A 23326-nucleotide genomic window follows, 5' to 3' on the forward strand; every position below is an offset into this window, starting at 1 on the left:
ATTGATTGTGCCCCCCCATTTAAGTAGCCCTTTAAACATGTATCAGGCCTGCCACTGCATAGCTTGTGTGTTTTAAACTACCATGTCAACCTGGTAAAGGCAACCTTCTGCCAGGCCCAGATATTCCTTTTAATACATGTATGTCACCACTGAAGTCAGACCTAGAAAGCTGCAAGGGCAGGGTTCAGTGAGTTTAAAACGTTGGACATGTACTTTAAAATTTTACATGTCCTGGTGGGGAAAAGCTATTAAATTCGTTTTTCACCACTGCAAGGCGTATCTCTCCTACGGTTTAATGTTGAAATTAGCATACCACATCTTATAAGTGTAATTTACAATCTGAAAGAGATAGACTTTTCGAGTTTGTTGTCTCTGGAATCACAATTTATGGTGAGGTCAGATTTTAAATTGCAATTCTGAAAATGCCACTTTTAGAAAATTTACATTTGCTTGCCTTAGTCATTTGGGGCCACATGTAGCAAGTTCCGAATTTGCGATTCGGAAATTGCGAGTCGGTGTGACTCGCAATTTCCGAATCGCAAATTTGGATGCAGAACGGTGTCTCAGACACCATCTGCGAGTCCCTATGGGGTCGCAAAGACCCACCTCATTAATATTAATGAGGTGGGTCGCATTTTGCTACCCCATAGCGAGTCCCTGCACTCACAGGGATGGTGGCCTTCTGAAGTCAGCAGACCTCCATGTCTGTGACTGCTTTATCAATAAAGCAGTTTTTATTTTTTATTTTGAAGCCCGTTTTCCTGAACGGAAAACGAGTTGCAAAATAAATAAAATAACAAAACCATTTGGTTTCGGTTTTTCAGAGTAGTCAGTGGTCCATTGGACCACTGCCTGCTCTGCAAAACCCTTCTTGGCAACATTCACAAAGGGGAAAGGGTCCCATGGGGACCCCTTCTCTTTTGCGAATGGGTCACCACCAGTGTGACACTCGTGGTAACTGCGAATTGCTTTGCGACTGCATTCGCGGTCACAAAGCAATTTAGCATAGCGATGCAAGTCGCAAATAGGAAGGGGACACCCCTTACTATTTGCGAGTTGCATTCACAATTTGCGAGTCGGTACCGACTCGCAAATTGTGAATGAGCATTGCATTCGGCATTTTGCATGGTGCAAACTCCGATTTTCGCAGTTTGCACCATGCAAGATGCATGCTACATCTGGCCCTTGGTACCTGCTACTTGCCTCTGATCACATGTCTGGGGTGGGGACAAGCAGGACTTTGTGCGTTACACCTTCACAGCCACACACAATGAGAGGTTAGGTGTGAACTGATGGGCCATCCTGATACGATGGGATGAAGGATCTGGGCAAAGCCTTACTTACACCTGGATAGGCTGTGTCCTGTCCACACACAAAGGGCTGCATACCCCACCTTTAGTGCGTCTGGAACCAGAGCATCATGGAAGGCATCTGTCCACTTCAAAGGCATTCTTTGAAGGCTCCCACTTCAAAGGCACTACTGGATGTAAGAACATGTCCTCAGACACCACCCCTTCAGTACACTTATGGATCTGTGGATAATCTGCCAGAAAGAAGGACTGCTGTGCTGCTCAAGTCCTGCCTCTCTTCTGGGCTACTAGAAATTGAAACAGTGACCCGTCTGATTTACGTTTGTAAAAATGTAGTTTCCTTTTTGACTTCAGGTAATATATTTAGCTGGTGTTGCATCAGCCGAAGTTTGGAGTCCTAGCTCCTCTTTGCAAATCCTGTCAATAATCTTAGGGTTGTTAATATTCTTGGGAAGAACCAAGGGAAAGCAACACCTCTCCCTGCTGGTGAGGCATGACCAAAAATGAGAGGGCATGGCAGAGACAATGGGTCAGATGTATCATTATTTTAAATAGCGATTACCTAAGTGCGAATCACAATTAGGTAATCGCTATTTAAATATATGAAACTCCATGAGTTTTATTTAACATTTCTGAGTGGGTCACAAGTCGACCTACCTCATTAATATTAATGAGGCAGGTCACAATTTGCGACCCATTGGGAGATGCTAAAATCACAGGGATGGTGGCCTGCTGGACTCAGCAGACAACCATGTCTGTGATTGCTTTTAAATAAAGCAATTTTTTTTTTAATGCAGTCTTTTTTCCAGAAAGGAAATCTGGATGCAGTTAAAAAAAAGACAAGTTTTCTTTTCAGTTTTTTAAGAATAGGCAGTGGCCCATGCAGATTTACTGTTGCTCTAAGGCAAGACTGCTGGTTTAGGGATGACAGCACACTTGTTTGTAGGTGACTAAGCCAATCCTACAACAAGTCGCAAATGTCGGACCGACCCTCCCGGCTCACAAGCAGTACCTCGCCAAAAACACAAACCGTAGGAGGTGATTTCTGGCAACCTTTACGCATGGGCTCTAGAATGCGACATCTCAGGGGAGTCGTAGTAGAAAGGATGTTACCCTTTCTTACGTTAGTAATGAGTCTTAGTAACACACAGACAATAAAGGAGATGCAGGAAAGTTTACAAGAGGTTTACTAAGAAGACTGCAATCTACTGTAAAGTGCATGAGCTGCAATGTTTAAGATAATGTACAATGCAAGAAGCAGAACTGTAAAGATGAGAGTCGTGAATACAAAGACTCCCATCATCTTGCAATAAACCTGAAATGTAGAATACCCTAAAACCCTAACATGGAGAACCTAATCTCTAACCTAACGAAAGCTAGGTGTGATAAACCTAATCTGCTAGTACCAGGTCCAGGAGAGCACCCCCAACCCTTGTTAGCTGGGAATGAGGTTTCTAGATAAGTTTCCGTGATTATACGAAGGCTGGGTCTACATCAAAGTGACATGCAATGTAGATAGCATAGCATCTGGTAGGAATCCCTCTGATACCCTTGTCTGTGTGAGGTGTATTTATACAGATCTTGTAGGACCCCTGACACAGGTACGTTCCCATGCAATAGAAAAGGTGGCGTATTTTCGGTGACATTTAGATAAACAATTCCCTCCAAAAGCATGTTCCTGTCACACGTGAGTGGGAAAAGGACATGATGTGAATACCTACGTATCTCACTTGACTCGACCTTCACAGAGTGGCACTTATAATGTAAAATAAAAACATTTCACTAACTTTAACCATAGCAGCCATTTTGAAAGAAATGATTAACTGCTTCTGTCCCACAGACGTAACGGTTACGTCCCGCGGCACAGTGCTCATCTGCCGAGGACGTAACCATTATGTCCTCGGCACTGAGGTCAGAGGGAGCGCTAGCGCTCCCTCTGTGGGATTCCCGAACCACCCACCCACCCGCTGACATCATTACAGGGTGCCGGTCACACTGGAAGCCATTTGCTTCCAGTGCGATTAGGAGAAAGAGATGAGTTTCTCCTCCGGCAGGTGGGGGGGTTGTAAACAAAGAGGCAACCGGGGAAAGGAAAGGGTTTTCCTTTCCCCCGGTGTTTCTTTGAGCATTCCTGCTGCCCGATCGCAATGGGCGATCGGGCTGCAGGAATACCTACTAGATGCCAGGGATTTCCTTTTTTGTTTGTTTTAGTGCGCTGTGTGTGTCGGGAGCGGTTCCTTGGGCAAGGGTCGCTCCCATTTGGGGGACACTTTGTTGTGGCCATTTCTGCCCCCCTTGGGGGTAGACCGGCCTATTATTTTTACGCTGATCTGCACTAGACGCCAGGGATTTTTTTCTTTTCATATTGCTCTATTTTTTTGTTTGGGAGCGGCCCCTTGGGCAAGGGTCACTCCCATTTTGGGGCATGTTACCTGCCGGCAATATCTGCCCCCTTGGGGGCAGATCGGCCTATTATTTTTAGGCTTATGGGGGCAGAAACCACTACAAGGCCAGGGATTTTTTTTATATGTTTATTTATGTGGGGGGGTGTCCCCTTGGGCAAGGGGCGCCCCCCCCAATGGGGGCATTGAACTGTTGGCCATTTCTGCCCCCGTGGGGGGGCAGAAGCCACTTAGGCACCAGGGATAGTGTGTGTTAGTGGATGGGTGGGTGGCCCCTTGGGCAAGGGTCGCCCTCCTTTGGGGGCACGTGTACCAAGGCCATTTCTGCCCCCCTTGGGGACAGATTGGCCTATTATTTTTAGGCTAGAATGCCAGGGATTTTTTTATATGTTTATTTATGTGGGGGTGGTGTCCCCTTGGGCAAGGGGCACCCCCCCAAGGGGGGCATTGAACTGTTGGCCATTTATGCCCCGTGGGGGCAGATGGGCCTATTACTTTTAGGCCCATCTGCCCCCAAGGGGGACAGAAGCCACTTAGACACCAGGCATAGTGTGCGTATTTGTGTGTTAGTGGGGGGGCGACCCCGTGGGCAAGGGTCGCCCTCCTTTGGGGGCACATGCACTAAGGCCATTTCTGCCCCCCTTGGGGACAGATTGGCCTATTATTTTTTAGCTGATCTGCCCCAAGGGGGGCAGAAACCACTAGAACGCCAGGGATTTTTAAAATATGTTTATTTATGTGGGGTGGGGGGCATTGAACTGCTGGCCATTTTTGCCCCCCAGGGGAGCAGATGGGCCTACTTATTTTAGGCCCATCTGCCCCCAAGGGGGCAGAAGCCACTTAGACACCAGGGATAGTGTGTGTTAGTGGATGGGGGGGGTGGCCCCTTGGGCAAGGGTTGCCATCCTTTGGGGGCATGTGTACCAAGGCCATTTCTGCCCCCCTTGGGGAAAGATCTGCCAATTATTTTTAGGCTGATCTGCCCCCAAGGGGGGCAGAAACCACTAGAATGCCAGGGATTTTTTAATATGTTTTTTATGTGGGGAGGCCTCCCCTTGGGCAAGAGGGGCATTGACCTGCTGGCCATTTCTGCCCCCCTTGGGGGAAGATGGGCCTATTTTTTTTTTAGGCCCATTGTCCCCAAGGGGGCAGAAGCCACTTAGGCACCAGGGATACTGTGTGTGCGTTTTTTTGTTTTGTTTGGGGGGTGGCCCTTTGGGCAAGGGTCGCTCCCCGTGAGGAAACACTACTAAAGGTATTTTCTGTCCTCCTTGGGGCAGATAGGCCTATTTTTTAGTAGGCCCATCTGCCCCTATGGCAGAATCCACTTAGGCACCAATTTCTAAATGCTTGATGGTGGGATATTTGTCAACTGACAAAGTATTTACTTTTGTGATAATTTGTTTTCCTCCTTTTTGTTCTAGTTCAAAGCTTTTGCTTTCTTTGCTGTGGCTCCTTGCGGTTTTGGCGGTGGTTGACCTGCGGTTTGCATAGTTGCATGTTTTAGGTAAGTAAAAACAATTTACTCCGAAGGAGTATTGTTGCCATGCATGAATGACATGTTTGTAGGTGGTGTACTAAATGCAGGTTTGTGTGAAATTGGCCTTAGATTTGTGCACAAGATATTTGTGTTGTCTTATTTCTAATTTGCTTTTCTTTCTTTCTTTTTAGTGGGATATCATTGGTGATTGCTTTGTCTCTGCAGAGTAGTTGCTGGTGATTCAAGCTTTCTCAGGCAAGTGAGCGGTATAGGTTTTGAGTTTATAACTCTTACTAATAAAGCTACACTTTATTACTTATCTTACACAGTGCTGGTTTTTGGTGGTGCATTTGTCCAGTTAATATTTGTAGGAAAGATCATGGCTAGCCGCAGGATGACCGCTCAGCAGATGGTTGGTATGCTTTTTGAGTCATTGTCTGATCATGATTATGAGACGGACTCTGTATCTGAGGCAGAGTAGGAAGTGAGAGATTCTGGCAGTGAAGTTTCTGTCGGAGAGGAATCTTCTGATGAGGAAGCCACACTCAGTGCAAATGAAGGGCCTGTTTTAGAGGAGGACACTGATGTGCCATTAGTGTAGCAACCTGGGGCTGAAAGGTTTCCCGTTAGAAGACCTGAACTCTGGGTTGCCCCAAACATGGAGCAGCCAGAGTTGCCTGCCTTTACTGGTCTCCCAGAGGGTGGAGAGTCAATACAGAGAACTTTTTGCCTGTCAGTATCTTTGAGTTATTTGTGGATGATGTGTTTTTGGAAGAGATTGTTGATCAGACTAAATTGTATGCGGAACAGTATTTGAGGGACAACGCTGCTAGACTTAGGCCACACTCTAGAGCTACCCAGTGGATTCCCACAAATTTGGAGGAGATGAAAAGGTTTTTGGGTTTGACTCTTTTGATGGGGTTGATAAGGAAGCCATCACTGGCTACATATTGGTCTACTAGTCCCTTGCCACGAGATCACCCTGATTCTGACCGTCTTTTTAAGATTGGGCCTGTCCTTGATCATTTTGTAAATCGTTTTTCAGAGGTCTATGTTCCAGGCAAAGAAATAGCTGTGGACAAGTCTTTGGTCCTCTTCAAAGGTCCTTTGGTTTTTAGGCAGTACATTCCTAGCAAGAGGGCACAATATGGGATTAAATTGTATATGCTGTCTGAAAGTAGTGCAGCATATGTGTATAATTTGTGTGTCTACACTGGTAGGGATTCCAGTATTGACCCCCCTGGTTGTCCTCCCACTTTTGGAGTTACTGAGAAAACTGTGTGGGAACTTGGTAGACGACTGTTCAACAAAGGTCACCATTTGTATGTAGATAACTTCTACACTGGAGTGCAGTTCTTAAAGGAATTGTTTAGAGTGGACACTGTTGCTTGTGGCACAATTCGTTGTAACCGGAAAGGCTATCCAAGGGAGCTTGTCTGTAAAAAACTTGAGGGGGGCAGTGCAATGCCTTGCGGAATGATGAGCTGCTAGCTTTGACATTTTCAGACAGGAGGGATGTCTACATGCTAAGTACCATCCATGATGAGAGTACTTCCCCTGTGACTGTTTGGGGCCAGGTTACTGAAGTGTGCAAAACCTGTGTGCATTTTAGATTATAATAAGCACATGGGAGGTGTAGATAGAGTTGTTCAAAGGTTGGAACCTTATACTGTTATTTGTAAGGCTTACGTTTGGTATAAGAAGTTAGCAATTCACCTCTTCCACTTAGCAACTTTTAATGCTTTTATTGGGTTTAAGGATAGGTCTCCAGAGTCAAAGATGACATTTGTGAAAGTCAGTGATACAGAGCCTTATTGTGGTGGAACAGGCCAGAGTTCCTAGAGAAGCAGTGTTGGAGGATGTGGCTAGATTGAAAGATCGCCCCTTTGCTGAGCCCATTCCTCCCACATCCAAAAAAGACTTTCCATCAGTTTTCGAAGAGGTATCCGGAGGGAGACTCGAATCTACTGCCCAGATTGTCATTCAAAGCCTTGGCTGTGTGTGGGTGGTTGTTTTAAGAATTACCACACCCAGAAGAATTACTGGGAACAACCATAAGTGTAAACTGCCTGTTTTGTATTTTTGATGTGTCCAGTTTCATGGTTGGCATTTCTGTCATGTACTTAGTTAGAGCTTTTGTGTTTGTAGTTTTGTAATTATTTCTAATTAGTTAGTGGTTTCTTTGTTTAAAAAAAAAAAAAAAAATGCCATTGTGTGTGGAGTGGCGCTTGGCTGAACATATTGACTTGCTGTTGGCTACTGCAACACACTGCCAGCCAAACATCAGTCCACACACTCAGCCATATGGGCGTATGTAAGTGATGGGACCTTGAGTGTTGCTGTCTGTTGATGAGAGTGTTTTAATGTGCTGGGCCCGAGGCTGGCGGCGTGAATGATCCTGTGCATGGCATGTCATGTATGAAAGGTATGTGAATGGACTGTAAAGCGGTTGGTGCCTTGCCGTGGCTTTACAGCTCACAAGCTGTGAGTCATTGGTTCAGTTTTTTGGCCTTTCAGTTATTAACAGTGCATTTCATTTTTGTGAAATCTCTTGTTAATAAAATTTGATCCACTGAACCATCACTCACCCTCATCCCAAATCCAACCAGTATGTGTGGTAAAAATGACAAAACCTGCTCTGCTGTAATCAGGCGTCGCAGCACACCTTTGACACGCTTGGTGCCTCAGGTGGGAACCCGATGATGAAGCATGCCACCAACTCAGTTGGTGGGTGAGGGGTCTTTTTAACATAACCTAAGTGCATTTCTTTTCAAAATTTTAGTGTTTGGAACATCACATAAGTATGTGGACACACCAAAATGATCTATTGCAAAACTGCCTGTATTTGGGGGGGGCACCTATGGTTTTGGTCCCGGGTGCAGCCTTCATCTAGGGAAACCTACCAAAACCAGATATGTTTTAAAAATAGACACCCCAAGGAGTCCAAGGAGGTGTGGCTTGCCTGGATCCCCCAACATTTTCTTACTCAGACTCCTCGGCAAACCTCAAAATTTGCATAACAAATCATATTTTCCTCACTTTTCTTTGTAGGATGACCACTGCGGCACACATTTCCTACCACCCAGTGTTCCCTCAGTCCCCCAAGTAAAATTATACCTCACTTGCATTGGTCCCCAAAGCAGAGTCAGCCTAAAAAATGTATAAAAGAAAAATATGTGCTTATCAACTCGCTGTGCTATTCTCTCAATCTCTACAAGTTTTGGGCCTTTTTCTGTTGCAGGCACCTGGCCCTCCCCCACAAGTGAGGTACCATTTTTATCGGGAAACTAGGGGGAACGCTGGGTGGAAGAAAATTTGTGGCTCCTCTCAGATTCCAGAATGTTCTGTCACCAAAATGTGAGGAAAAAGTGTTTTGTTGGCCAAATTTTGAGGTTTGCAAAGGATTCTGGGTAACAGAACCTGGTCAGAGCCCCACAAGTCACCCCATCATGGATTCTCCTGGGTGTCTAGCTTTCAAAACTGTGCAAAACAATGACCCCCAAAGTGTCTTAAGTCTTTAAAAAGCAAACAAAGGGCCTGATTCTGACCCTGGCGGTCTATGACCGCCAGGGTGGAGGCCGGGAATAGCACCGCCAACAGGCTGGCGGTGCTACATGGGCAATTCTGACCGTGGCGGTACAGCCGCGGTCAGATACGGGAAACCGGCGGTGTACCGCCGGTTTCCCGCTGCCCAAGGGAATCCTCCATGACGGCGATGCAAGCAGCGCCGCCATGGGGATTCCAACCCCCTTACCGCCAGCCTGGTTCTGGAGGTTTTGACCGCCAGAACCTGGCTGGCGGTAACGGGTGTCGTGGAGCCCCTGGGGGCCCCTGCAGTGCCCATGCCAATGGCATGGGCACTGCAGGGGCCCCCTAACAGGGCCCCACCAAGATTTTAAGTGTCTGCCACGCAGACACTGAAAATCGCGACGGGTGCAACTGCACCCGTCGCACCCCTTCCACTCCGCCGGCTCCATTCGGAGCCGGCATCCTCATGGAAGGGTGTTTCCCGCTGGGCGGGCGGCCGGCCTTCTGGCGGTCGCCCGCCCGCCCAGCGGGAAACTCAGAATACCCGCGGCGGCCGGGGTCAGAATGACCCCCAAAGTCTCTTTCAAGCACAAAGTACCTGGTTTCTGGTGGAAAATCTCCTCAGAGGGCCACAGAAGAAGAGATACGTGGAAAACTGGTGTGTGCGTCGATTTCTCCCCAGCACACACGGACTTGCGTCGTTATTTTTCACGCGGGTAAGTCGTGCGTCGTTTTCCGGCACGCAGACAGTCTCTTTCTGTGGCTCGCGGGGATTACCAGATGTCCCGGGTCTGTGCGTGGATTTTCCTGCTTGTTTTCCGGCTGCGTGTCATTCTGCGGGGCTGCGCGTCGAAGTTTCGATCTCACGGAGGGCGTCGCGTCGATTTCTCCTTGGAAGTCGGGCGGCGTTGTCCTTGAGAGGCCGTGCGTCAAAGTTTCGGTCGTCCCGAAGGCGTTGCGTAGATCAGCGTCAGTGTGCGGCGTTTTTCTTGCCGCGGAACAAGCTGTGCGTCGAAAAGTTCAGCGCACGGAGCATCCAAGTGAAAAAGAGAAGTCTTTTTGGTCCTGAGACTTTAGGGAACAGGAGGCAAGCTCTATCCAAGCCCTTGGAGAGCACTTTCACAGCCAGGCAAGAGTTCAGCAAGGCAGCAGGCCAACAGCAAGGCAGCAGTCCTTTGTAGAAAGCAGACAGGTGAGTCCTTTGAGAAGCCAGGCAGTTCTTCTTGTCAGGATGTAGTTTCTGGTTCAGGTTTCTTCTCCAGCAAGTGTCTGATGAGGTAGGGCAGAGGCCCTGTTTTATACTAAGTTGTGCCTTTGAAGTGGGGGTGACTTCAAAGAGTGTCTAAGAAATGCACCAAGCCCCATTTCAGTTCAATCCTGTCTGCCAGATTCCCAGTAGGGGGTGTGGCAGTCCTTTGTGTGAGGGCAGGCCCTCCACCCTCCCAGCCCAGGAAGACCCATTCAAAATGCAGATGTATGCAAGTGAGGCTGAGTACCCTGTGTTTGGGGTGTGTCTGAGTGAATGCACAAGGAGCTGTCAACTAAACCTAGCCAGACGTGGATTGGAGGGCACAAAAAGATTTAAGTGCAAAGAAATGCTCACTTTCTAAAAGTGGCATTTCTAGAATAGTAATATTAAATCCGACTTCACCAGTCAGCAGGATTTTGTATTACCATTCTGGCCATACTAAATATGACCTTCTTGCTCCTTTCAGATCAGCAGCTGCCACTTCAACAATGTATGAGGGCAGCCCCAATGTTAGCCTATGAAGGGAGCAGGCCTCACAGTAGTGTAAAAACAAATTTAGGAGTTTTACACTACCAGGACATATAACTACACAGGTACATGTCCTGCCTTTTACCCACATAGCACCCTGCTCTAGGGGTTACCTAGGGCACACATTAGAGGTGACTTATATGTAGAAAAAGGGGAGTTCTAGGCTTGGCAAGTACTTTTAAATGCCAAGTCGAAGTGGCAGTGAAACTGCACACACAGGCCTTGCAATGGCAGGCCTGAGACAAGGTTAAGGGGCTACTGAAGTGGGTGGCACAACCAGTGCTGCAGGCCCACTAGTAGCATTTAATCTACATGCCCTAGGCACATGTAGTGCACTCTACTAGGGATTTACAAGTAAATTAAATAGCCAATCATGGATAAACCAATCAATAGTACAATTTACACAGAGAGCATATGCACTTTAGCACTGCTTAGCAGTGGTAAAGTGCCCAGAGGTCAAAAGCCAACAACAACAGGTCAGAAAAAATAGGAGGAAGGAGGCAAAAAGTTTGGGGATGACCATGTGAAAAAGCCAGGTACAACATGACCCCCTACCAGCCTAAATCCAGGGGAGAACAATCACTATCCTGATGTACTTCCCTGTTTGAGGCGGCAGAACAAGGACCCAGGCCCACAACAGCAGGGGCATGCTCCAGTTCTTCGCCTTCCTGACTCCAATTGGATCCCTCTGTCCATACTCTCAGGGCCCACTAAGCCCATCCATGGGGCACCTTTCTCCTTACCTGCGGATCCCATCTGTGCAGCACCTAACCTTACTTTGCTCACAGATGTATCCCAGGAGCAGGATAGTACCACCAGGATCAACACAGTGGTGTTGCCCACTCTACCCCCGGGGTGTGACACTTGTCCCCTCCCCAGGGATAACTCTGTCCACCCGGACAGCAAGCCACAGTGGTTACTGACAGCTTCCAGGGATGAGAGCCAGGCCCCAGGCCTCTCAAAGCTCTCCCACCACTGTGGTTGTGGAGAGTAGCGGGCGGTAGCCCCAGGTGCTGGGTACCCTTTAACAACTCTCCCTTCCACCAGGTCAGGGATGACAGCCTGAACCTGGTCCTCCCCTCTGGAGCTCTGTACCCTCCCTCCTGGAGCGGTACCCCCAGAGTCCAACATGGTCAGGGTGCTTATAGAAGCTGTTAACCTGCAACTGGCCCTCCAACCTGGGGTCTGTACCCTCAGACTGGATCACTGCCTGGCAAACCAGAACTTTCTGGGGAGCACACCTACCCCCCACCGGGTCAGAGTTTAACCTCTGAACCGGGTTCTCCAACCCAGGGTCACCACCCTGAGGTTGGGCAATTGCCTGGCACACCAGGACTTTCTGGGAGGCACACCTACCTCCCACCAGGTCAGAGTTTAACCTCTGAACCTGGCCATGCAACCCAGAGTCAACACCCTGAGGTTGGACAATTGCCTGGCACAGCAGGACTTCCTGGGAGGCACACCTACCTCCCACCAGGTCAGAGTTTAAACTCTGAACCTGGGTATCCAACCCAGAGTCACCACCCTGAGGTTGAACCACTGCCTGGCATACCAGGACTTTCTGGGGGGCACACCTACCCCCCACCAGATCAGAGTTTAACCTCTGAGCCTGGTTATCCAACCCAGAGTCACCACCCTGAGGTTGAACCATTGCCTGGCGTCCCAGGACTTTCTGGGAGGCACACCTACCTCCCACCAGGTCAGAGTTCAACCTCTGAACCTGGCCATCCAACCCAGAGTCAACACCCTGAGGTTGGACAATTGTCTGGCACAGCAAGACTTCCTGGGAGGCACACCTACCTCCCACCAGGTCAGAGTTTAAACTCTGAACCTGGGTATCCAACCCAGAGTCATCACCCTGAGGTTGAATCTTTGCCTGGCATCCCAGGACTTCCTGGGGGGCACTCTCACCCCCCACAAGGGACACACCGCCCCCAAGGGCCACACGAGAGTCTGGTTGGCGCAGGTCTCCTGACCTCTGCCCATCCGGCAGAGTCTGGGTCTCCCCCAAACAAGAAACGGTTTCACCTGGGTCATTCCTGGGGGGCTCTGCTCTGAGAGCTGACCCCTGACTCTCCAGGTTCTCCACTGGGGTCTGCAACCCCCTCTTAACCCTATGTCTGGACTTCTGCACCCCCTCACTAGGAGTGGTACTGCCAGACACCAGAACTGTTGGGATGCTGGCTACAGTCACCCCCCCAAGTCCTTCTGACACTGCGGGGCTTCCCTCAAAAGGTGGCCCTACGGTACAGGCCAGGCTTCCCTCCTGGTGTTTCCTCATGGAACCCTCTAGGACCTGGGACCTACCTGGGACACTACAATCCTCTCCCACCTCACTGGGTTGGGAACCACCTAGACCACTCCCTTCAGGAGCACCCCCAAATGCCTCTTCAGACTTTCTGGTACTCACCCAGAAGTCTGCCTCCATTGTAAGTTCCCTGGGGTCAGAGAACTCACACTCCACCTGGTGTTGGCGTAGCTCTGGAAAATAAGGACCAGACATATGCTCTCCAGCAATTACATCACTCTGCCCTTCACATGTATTAACCACAGTACCCTTCACCCAACCATCCAGTGACTCAACCTTGAAAAAGCACTCTACATCACCCTTCTGAGACTGGTGAGACAGTATCTGACTGTCCCTGACACTCAACCCACACTCTTCTGGGATGTCTCTACACTCTATATCCAGGATGTCCACCAGGGGGGAACCCTTTTCTCTGTCACTCTCTGCTAGAGCCAGTAAAGTGTCCCTTCCCCCAGTAGGAATATGACTCCCTGTGCCAGTTCCCCAATCCTTCTCAGGGACCCTGTGCATAACGGGAACTACCTCATACCCTTGAACCACCTGGGGTGTGTCATCTCCCTTCTTCAAGTTGGGCACCACATCTCTGGGCTTGTGCCCTTCTTCAGCAGTACTGGATGCAAGATTTTTGCTGCCACCATCTGACCTGGACTCAGCCCTTCCGGCCTCCAGTTTCAGCTCTTCACAGCTCAGCTCTTGAGCTGCAATCCTTTATTTTTCCAGGGCTAAGGCGCTCTCTGCATCAGCCCTCTAAAGCTGCTCATCTAGCTCTTCCATCCACCGCTCTTGAGCTAGGAGCCATTCATCTCTCACTGGTTCTCCTTCCTCATCTGAGTAGTCTTCCTCCTCATTTGAGCAGTCCCCCTCCTCATCTGAGGGGTACTTAGTCATTTTTTTTTTTTCTGTCTCTCTCTCTGCCCATCTTTCTTCCCCCCAGACTATGTAGGCATGTAGCATTTCCATCTTAGTAGATCACCTTGATACAGGAAGGCCCCATTTTCTGCAAAGCCTCCTTAGGTTAGCCTTAGTGAGGTGGTCAGTAGGCACAAAGAGTGAGTAGGTAAGCAATCTCATTGCTGATAAGGTCTTACCGACAAAAACCAAAATCCAAAGTCCAAAATATCAATAGTATATCCAGGAGGACATCAGAGAACCAAAAGCAAAAAAGATGAAAAATCAACTTGACCTTCAACTGTGGGTAGGTAGTGAAATACTTAGCTACTGTATGTCACTGCACAAACACAAGTCCTATCCTCACCGCTGAACACCAATGTTAGAAATGGGGTTTTTGGTTGGCAGTCAGGTTGCCCTCTGTCCAAGCAAGAACCCTCACTCTAGTCAGGGTAAGTCACACACAATCCAAAATCAGCCTGTGCCCACCCTCTGGTAGCTTGGCACGAGCAGTCAGGCTTAACTTAGAAGGCAATGTGTAAAGCATTTGTGCAATAAATCATACAACACCATAATATAACACCACAAAAATACACCACACAGTGTTTAGAAAAATATATAATATTTATCTGGGTATTTTCAGGTCAAAACGATCAAAGTTGCAATATGAATTTGTAAAGATATCACTGAAAAGTGATATAAAGTGTCTTAAGTCTTTAAAAAGCAAACAAAGTCTCTTTCAAGCACAAAGTACCTGGTTTCTGGTGGAAAATCTCCTCAGAGGGCCACAGGAGAAGAGATACGTGGAAAACTGGTGTGTGCGTCGATTTCTCCCCAGCACACATGGACTTGCGTCGTTATTTTTCACGCGGGGAAGTCGTGCGTCGTTTTCCGGCGCATGGATAGTCTCTTTCTGTGGCTCGCGGGGATTACCAGATGTCCCGGGTCTGTGCGTGGATTTTCCTGCTTGTTTTCCGGCTGCGCGTCGTTCTGCGGGGCTGCGCGTCGAAGTTTCGATCTCACGGCAGGCGTCGCGTCGATTTCTCCTTGGAAGTCGGGCGGCGTTGTCCTTGCGAGGCCATGCGTCAAAGTTTCGGTCGTCCCGAAGGCGTCGCGTCGATCAGCGTCGGTGTGCAGCGTTTTTCTTGCCGCGGAACAAGCTGTGCGTCGAAAATTTCGGCGCACGGAGCGTCCAAGTGAAAAAGAGAAGTCTTTTTGGTCCAGAGACTTCAGGGAACAGGAGGCAAGCTCTATCCAAGCCCTTGGAGAGCACTTTCACAGCCAGGCAAGAGTTCAGCAAGGCAGCAGGCCAACAGCAAGGCAGCAGTCCTTTGTAGAAAGCAGACAGGTGAGTCCTTTAAGCAGCCAGGCAGTTCTTCTTGTCAGGATGTAGTTTCTGGTTCAGGTTTCTTCTCCAGCAAGTGTCTGATGAGGTAGGGCAGAGGCCCTGTTTTATACTAAGTTGTGCCTTTGAAGTGGGCTTGACTTTAAAGAGTGTCTAAGAGTTGCACCAAGCCCCCTTTCAGTTCAATCCTGTCTGCCAGAGTCCCAGTAGGGTGTGTGGCAGTCCTTTGTGTGAGGGCAGGCCCTCCACCCTCCCAGCCCAGGAAGACCCATTCAAAATGCAGATGTATGCAAGTGAGGCTGAGTACCCTGTGTTTGGGGTGTGGCTGAGTGAATGCACAAGGAGCTGTCAACTAAACCTAGCCAGACGTGGATTGAAGGGCACAGAAAGATTTAAGTGCAAAGAAATGCTCACTTTCTAAAAGTGGCATTTCTAGAATAGTAATATTAAATCCGACTTCACCAGTCAGCAGGATTTTGTATTACCATTCTGGCCATACTAAATATGACCTTCCTGCTCCTTTCAGATCAGCAGCTGCCACTTCAACAATGTATGAGGGCAGCCCCAATGTTAGCCTATGAAGGGAGCAGGCCTCACAGTAGTGTAAAAACGAATTTAGGAGTTTTACACTACCAGGACATATACCTACACAGGTACATGTCCTGCCTTTTACCCACACAGCACCCTGCTCTAGTGGTTACCTAGGGCACACATTAGAGGTGACTTATATGTAGAAAAAGGGGAGTTCTAGGCTTGGCAAGTACTTTTAAATGCCAAGTCGAAGTGGCAGTGAAACTGCACACACAGGCCTTGCAATGGCAGGCCTGAGACAAGGTTACGGGGCTACTGAAGTGGGTGGCACAACCAGTGCTGCAGGCCCACTAGTAGCATTTAATCTACATGCCCTAGGCACATGTAGTGCACTCTACTAGGGATTTACAAGTAAATTAAATAGCCAATCATGGATAAACCAATCAATAGCACAATTTACACAGAGAGCATATGCACTTTAGCACTGGTTAGCAGTGGTAAAGTGCCCAGAGGTCAAAAGCCAACAACAACAGGTCAGAAAAAATAGGAGGAAGGAGGCAAAAAGTTTGGGGATGAGCCTGTCAAAAAGCCAGGTACAACAGACACTTTGCAAAAAACAGCTCTGTTTTCTTTGTAAAAATGTGATGTGTCCACGTTATGTTTTGGTGTTTCTCCTGTCGCGGGCGCTAGGCCTACCCCCGGAAGTGAGGTACCATTTTTATCAGGAGACTTGGGGGAATGCTGGGTGGAAGGAAGTTTGTGGCTCCTCTCAGATTCCAGAATTTTCTGTCACCGAAATGAGAGGAAAAAGTTTTCTGGGCCAAATTTTGAGGTTTGCAAAGGATTCTGTGTAACAGAACCTGGTCGGAGCCCCACAAGTCAGCCCATCTTGGATTCCCCTAGGTGTCTAGTTTTCAACAATGCACTGGTTTGCTAGGTTTCCCCAGGTGCCGGCTGAGCTATAGGCCAAAATCCACAGGTAGGCAGTTTTTAAAAAACACCTCCATTTTCTGTAGATAAATGTGATGTGTCCACGTTGTGTTTTGGGGCATTTCCTTTCGCAGGCGCTAGGCCTACCCCCACAAGTGAGGTACCATTTTTATTGGGAGACTTGGGGGAACGCTAGGTAGAAGGAAATTTGTGGCTCCTCTCAGATTCCAGAACTTTCTGTCACCGAAATATGAGGAACATTTTTTTGGGGGGACAAATTTTGAGGTTTGCAAAGTATTCTGGGTAAAAGAACCTGGTCAGAGCCCCACAAGTCACCCTATCTTGGATTCCTCTAGGTGTCTAGTTTTCAAAAATGTGCTGGTTTGCTTGGTTTCCCTAGGTGCCAGCTGAGATAGAGGCCAAATTCCACAGGTAGGCAGTTTGTAAAAAACAACTCTGTTTTCTGTGGAAAAATGTGATGTGTCCACGTTGTGTTTTGGGGCATTTCCTTTTGCGGGCGCTAGGCCTACCCCCACAAGTGAGGTACCATTTTTATCGGGAGACTTGGGGGAACGCTTGGAGGAAAGAAATTTGTGGCTCCTCTCAGATTCCAGAACTTTCTGTCACCGAATTTAGAGGAAAAGTGTTTTTTTGGCCAAGTTTTGAGGTTTGCAAAGGATTCTGGATAACAGAACCCGGTCAGAGCCCCACAAGTCACCCCATCTTGGATTCCCCTAGGTGTCTAGTTCTCAAAACTGTGCAGGTTTGCTAGGTTTCCCTAGGTGCCGGCTGAGCTAAAGGCCAAAATCCACAGCTAGGCACTTTGCAAAAAATAGCTCTGTTTTCTTTGTGAAAATGTGATGTGTCCATGTTGTGTTTTGGTGCTTCTCCTGTCGCGGGCGCTAGGCCTACTGCCGGAAGTGAGGTACCATTTTTATCAGGAGACTTGGGGGAACGCTGGCTGGAAGGAAATGTGTGGCTCCTCCCAGATTCCAGAACTTTCTGTCACCAAAATGGGAGGGAAAGTGTTTTTTTGGCCAAATTTTGAGGTTTGCACAGGATTCTGGGTAACAGAACCTGGACAGAGCCCCACAAGTCACCCCATCTTGGATTCCCATAGGTGTCTAGTTTTCAGAAATGCACTGGTTTGCTAGGTTTCCCCAGATGCCAGCTGAGCTAGAGGCCAAAATCCACAGGTAGGCAGTTTGTAAAAAACACCTCTGTTTTCTGTGGAAAAATTTGATGTGTCCATGTTGTGTTTTGGGGCATTTCCTTTTGCGGGCGCTAGGCCTAACCCCACAAGTAAGGTACCATTTTTATCGGGAGACGGGGGGGGAACACAGAATAGCAAAACAAGTGTTATTGCCCCTTGTCTTTCTCTACATTTTGTCCTTCCAAATGTAAGACAGTGTGTAAAAAAGATGTCTATTTGAGAAATGCCCTGTAATTCACATTCTAGTATGGGCTCCCCAAAAATCAGAGCTGTGCAAATAGCCACTACTTCCCAACACCTTATCTTGTGGCCATTTTGGAACTACAAAGGTTTTCTTGATAAACCCATTGCAAGGTGCAGCTCATTTATTGGCTCTGGGTACCCAGGGTTCTTGAAGAACCTACAAGCCCTATATACCCCCACAACCAGAAGAGTCCAGCTGATGTACCGGTATATAGCTTTCAAAAATCTGACATCGCAGGAAAAAGTTACAGAGTAAAACGTGGAAAAAAATGTCTTTTTTTCTTCACCTCAATTTCAATATTTTTTTATTTCAGCTGTTATTTTCTGTAGGAAACACTTGTAGGATCTACACAAATGACCCCTTGCTGAATTTATAATTTTGTCTACCTTTCAGAAATGTTTAGCTTTCTGGGATCCAGCATTGGTTTCTCATCCATTTTGGTCACTACCTGGAAGGAGGCTGAAAGCATAAAAAATAGTAAAAATGGGGTACGTCCCACTAAAATGTCAAAATTGTTTTAAAAAATGGGGTTTTCTAATTCAAGTCTGCCTATTCCTAAAAGCTGGTAAGATGGTGATCTTACCACCGCAAACCCTTTGTTGATGCCATTTTCAGGGGAAAAAACACGAGCCGCCTTCTGCAGCCCTTTTTTCCCATTTTTTTAAAAAAAACAAAATTTTCACTGTATTTTGGCTAATGTCTTGGTCTCCTTCAGGGGAACCCACAAAGTCTGGGTACCTCTAGAATCCCTAGGATGTTGGAAAAAAAGAATGCACATTTGGCGTGGGTAGCTTATGTGAACAAAACGTTATGAGGGCCTAAGTGCGAACTGCCCCAAATTGCCAAAAAAAGGATCGGCACAGGAGGGGAAAAGGCCTGGCAGCGAAGGGGTTAAATAAATAGGCTAAAACAGAGAAGCTAATTATAAGTCACTAGTGGACGGGGGCACAGGCCTGCAAGCCACAAGGCTAAGCTAAACTTCTGTTTCCCATTAAAATGAAATAGAATCCACTACACCCTCCCCATTTCCGGAACAAGGATGACGCCATTGTGATGATGCCAGAGAAGGTGTATGAGTTCAAGCTAAAATTCTCTGAGCTAAAAACATGATAAAACTTATAAAAACTAGTTAAAACAGCTAAAAAGAAACACAGAGCTAGAATGTTAACCTTGACAAGCACAGCAAGCCAAATGGTAATCAAATTGATAAGGCAATTTGGCAATGTTAGCTTTTGAATAAGGTCAATGGTCAAAGTATTTAACAATTGTCGTGATCTTGAAGAATGTCTCCAAAGTCACTGAATGGAAGCACATTCAGGATTGACTCCACAACGTCAGATGTCAGATTGATGAAAGGATTGACAGACAGATCCACAGAGCAGAAATGTGCAGAAGCCTCAAGCACAGGATCACCCTGAAGGCAACACCATCCAAAATGCCTGAAGGGGCCAAATAGTTGACAAGGGGTCTCTCGTAGGTGGTCTCACAAATCAGCCTCAGTCTCATGGTACACGACCGTGAATGAACCTTCAGCGGGAAAACCAGCAGTTCTCTCTCCACAGGAGGCACTGGTGGAAAGGAAGACACACAGAAGGTAGACACTCGAAGAGGCACTAGGTAAAATGAAAGAAAGGTTTCACACACCACAGGACTGGTCAGAATGACAATGATCAATCATGCTCCAATTCTTCCAGCAACATACCCCCAAAGAACTGCACCATTAGATCACAGCACAGGTGGGCTGGTGGTAGTAGCTCCAGCAATACGCTTAGCTGAGAAGGCACAACCACTACATATCAAGGACAGCAGCAGCAGGATCCTGCCAATTAGTGCCAAAATCACTGGGAAGCCTCCAAACACACTTGAAAAGAGTGAATAGTTAGCTGATGGGATGACTCTGAAGACAGCCTGGAAGATGGAAATGAATCCAGACCAAACAGCCTTAAAGAAGTGCTCAATTTCCGTAGTGTTAAATATTCTGGAAACCAGGTCTCCAAGGTGCTTGGGGAAGTTAGTATTTAATAAGGGTTATATCTCGGCTAATGATGTTGCTATCTGGAGAGCATACGTCTTTCTGGCTGATGTCAACGCCACTTGCTTTTGAAACAGTAGTGCCTTTAGTCTGCTCAGCTTGTCATAACTTACATTAGTAATATCAATGTGAGGCCATCTTTCTTCTACACTTATCTCTTGTGTTGGGGGGAATAGAACATGTCTACATCAAGCTACAATTTGAGACACTGGAATTGCTTAGACAAATCCTGGTCTAATTTCTCAAAAGCTCTGATCGCCCAGGACCACATAACCCCTATTTGAAAGTATATGAAATGCTGGAAGAATCAAAGGGACAAGAGTACCCTTTAGTAAGCATGGCAAGTTCATGACCCCTGCATTGCAAAAGCTGTTAAGTGACACCTGCTTGCAGATCATTGAATGACTAACAGAAGTCTCTCATTCGGTTCTGCTCAAAATAATGCCTGTTTTGCCTTTCAGGCATTTGAACTCGAAAGGCAACTCCTGCTCTTCTTTTATGAAGCTATCTCCTAGCCACTCATATCTGCCTCGAGCAAAATGTTTCAAATATTTTGTGAAATGATAAGTGGAAATTGGCACATTTATAATGCCATGCAAAAGCCATACTGTTGAATAACTTCTTGCTATTGTGAAAGGCAGCTTTTCTAACTTTTCTATATTAAGCATGGTGTAACTGACTTCCATTTTAGCCATTGTCAGTTGTTCCCTGGATAAATTAAAAGCAGAGAACAAGTGACCACTGCTAGTGTATTTCCATGGGATACAGCCATTTTTCAGAATCTGTAGTGTCCAACCTAACTGTTTGATGGAATACAGCTGACTTTGTCCATGCTGTAAAGGGACGTCATTCTGAATGATGTCACTCGCAAGAGACACTATATTATTCAGAGTGTATATTCTGTTGGACAGAGTAATTATGCCATTATCGACAACAGCTAAAGCCTTTTCCATATTCTCTTTATCTATCTGCCTTGAACGTGCAGCCACTTCCATTTGCGAAAGCTTCCAGTCCTCAGTGTATATCATACATGAATCGTTTAGAGCGTGGCTTTCATGGACCTAGCAAGAAATCCTGCAAGTCCATTTCCACTGAATAGAGATTAAGATGTTCTTTGACTACTGCTAAAGTGTTAGTCTATATCCATTATGGGCACAGTTTACCCACACTGTGGGGGTCATTCTGACTCCCGCCGGCCGCGGTAACCGCAGGGCCGGCGGGAGCCACCAGAATACCGCTGCGCGGTCAGAAGACCGCCGCGGTTATTCTGAGTTTCCCGCTGGGCGGGCGGGCGACCGCCAGAAGGCCGCCCGCCCGCCCAGCGGGAAACCCCCTTCCACGAGGATGCCGGCGGAGTGGAAAGGGTGCGACGGGTGCAGTTGCATGGCAGACACTGAAAATCTTGGTGAGGCCCTGTTACGGGGGCCCCTGCAGTGCCCATGCCATTGGCATGGGCACTGCAGGGGCCCCCAGGGGCCCCACGACACCCCTTACCGCCATCCTGTTCCTGGCGGCCAAAACCGCCAGGAACAGGATGGCGGTAAGGGGGTCGGAATCCCCATGGCGGCGCAGCAAGCTGCGCCGCCGTGGAGGATTCCCCAGGGCAGCGGGGAACCGGCGGTACACCGCTGGTTTCCCGTTTCTGACCGCGGCTGTACCGCCGCGGTCAGAATGCCCAGGGATGCACCGCCAGCCTGTTGGCGGTGCATCCGCGGTCCCCGGCCCTGGCGGATTTTACCGCCAGGGTCGGAATGACCCCCTGTATGTGGTAACTATACCTGAGTGTTGACCAGAGACAAAGCGAGGGTCCAGTTAGCTAATCTTGAAACCCCTGAGGAATTCATAAAACAAGACTGACACCCATTTGTGTCTGTTGGCCACAATAACCACCTGTCGGGACTTGAAAGTATGGAATTATAGGTACCATCCTGAACCCATATTTATACTTTTTGACGCAAAACTGCGCCAATGCAGTTTTGCGTCAAAAAAATTAGCGCCGGCTAACGCCATTCTGAAGCGCCATGCGGGCGCCGTATTTATTGAATGACGTTAGCTGGCGTTAGCCGGCGGTGCTGTCTGGTGTGCGTTAAAAAAAACGACGTACACCAGGCAGCGCCGGCGTAGGGGGAAAATGGCGTATGGGCGTCCAGAAATGGTGCAAGTCAGGCTGAGGCAAAAAATGCGCCACAACCCGATTTGCGCAATTTTTTTACGACGCCCATCCCCCATTGAAATGACTCCTGTCTTAGCAAAGACAGGAGTCATGCCCCCTTGCCCAATGGCCATGCCCAGGGGACTTCTGTCCCCTGGGCATGGTCATTGGGCATAGTGGCATGTAGGGGGGCACAAATCAGGCCCCCCTATGCCACAATAAAAAATAAAAAAAATACTTACCTGGACTTACCTTAATGTCCCTGGGGTGGGTCCCTCCATCCTTGGGTGTCCTCCTGGGGGTGGGCAAGGGTGGCAGGGGGTGTCCCTGGGGGCTTGGGAGGGCACCTCTGGGCTCATTCTGAGCCCACAGGTCCCTTAACGCCTGCCCTGACCCAGGAGCTAAAATCCGGCGCAAATGCGGGTTTTTTAGTCCCGCCCACTCCCGGGCGTCATTTTTGCCCGGGAGTATAAATACGACGCATATGCATCGCAGTCATTTTTTAAGACGGGAACGCCTACCTTGCATATCATAAAGGCAAGGAAGGTGTTCACGCAAAAAAATGACGCTAACTCCATGAACTTTGGTGCTAGACGCGTCTAACGCCAAAGTATAAATATGGAGTTAGTTTTGCGTCGAATTTGCGTCGAAAAAAACGGCGCAAACGGAGTATAAATATGCCCCTTAGTTCCTCATCAGTAACATTGAGGAATGATTGCCAATTGGTGCTTTTGGCTGGTGTGGGGATATTGGGCGCATTCATTTCATTTATTTTTGCTAACCCTAGGCAGGATGTCTGTTGAACTTTGTCATTTAAACAAGAATAAGGCATGCTCTAAAAAAAGATTCCCTACCCTAAATTTGCAATCTGGTCTTCCCCATACACTTTTTACATCAATAGTATTTTTCCAGTATTCATATCCTACAACTGCAAATCAGGAAACAAAGGAATTCAAATAGATCAATCAAGAGTTAGTTAGCAAAATCTTTTGTATTTTTGAAGGTGGTAATTTGAGGTAATATGTCTATGCATTTGTAATGTCATGCCCAGAAATGTATGCAAATTTGCCTAAATGGTTTGGGCTCCCCACAGGTGGAGTTGAATAGTGTTCGCACTGTATGTAATTAAATACTGATTTGTGTCTATTTGCTCAGTGCAGATAGTAATGTCCCTAATGAACATTTC

This window comes from Pleurodeles waltl, chromosome 9, assembly GCF_031143425.1.
Source record: "Pleurodeles waltl isolate 20211129_DDA chromosome 9, aPleWal1.hap1.20221129, whole genome shotgun sequence".
NCBI classification, from domain to species: Eukaryota; Metazoa; Chordata; class Amphibia; order Caudata; family Salamandridae; genus Pleurodeles; species Pleurodeles waltl.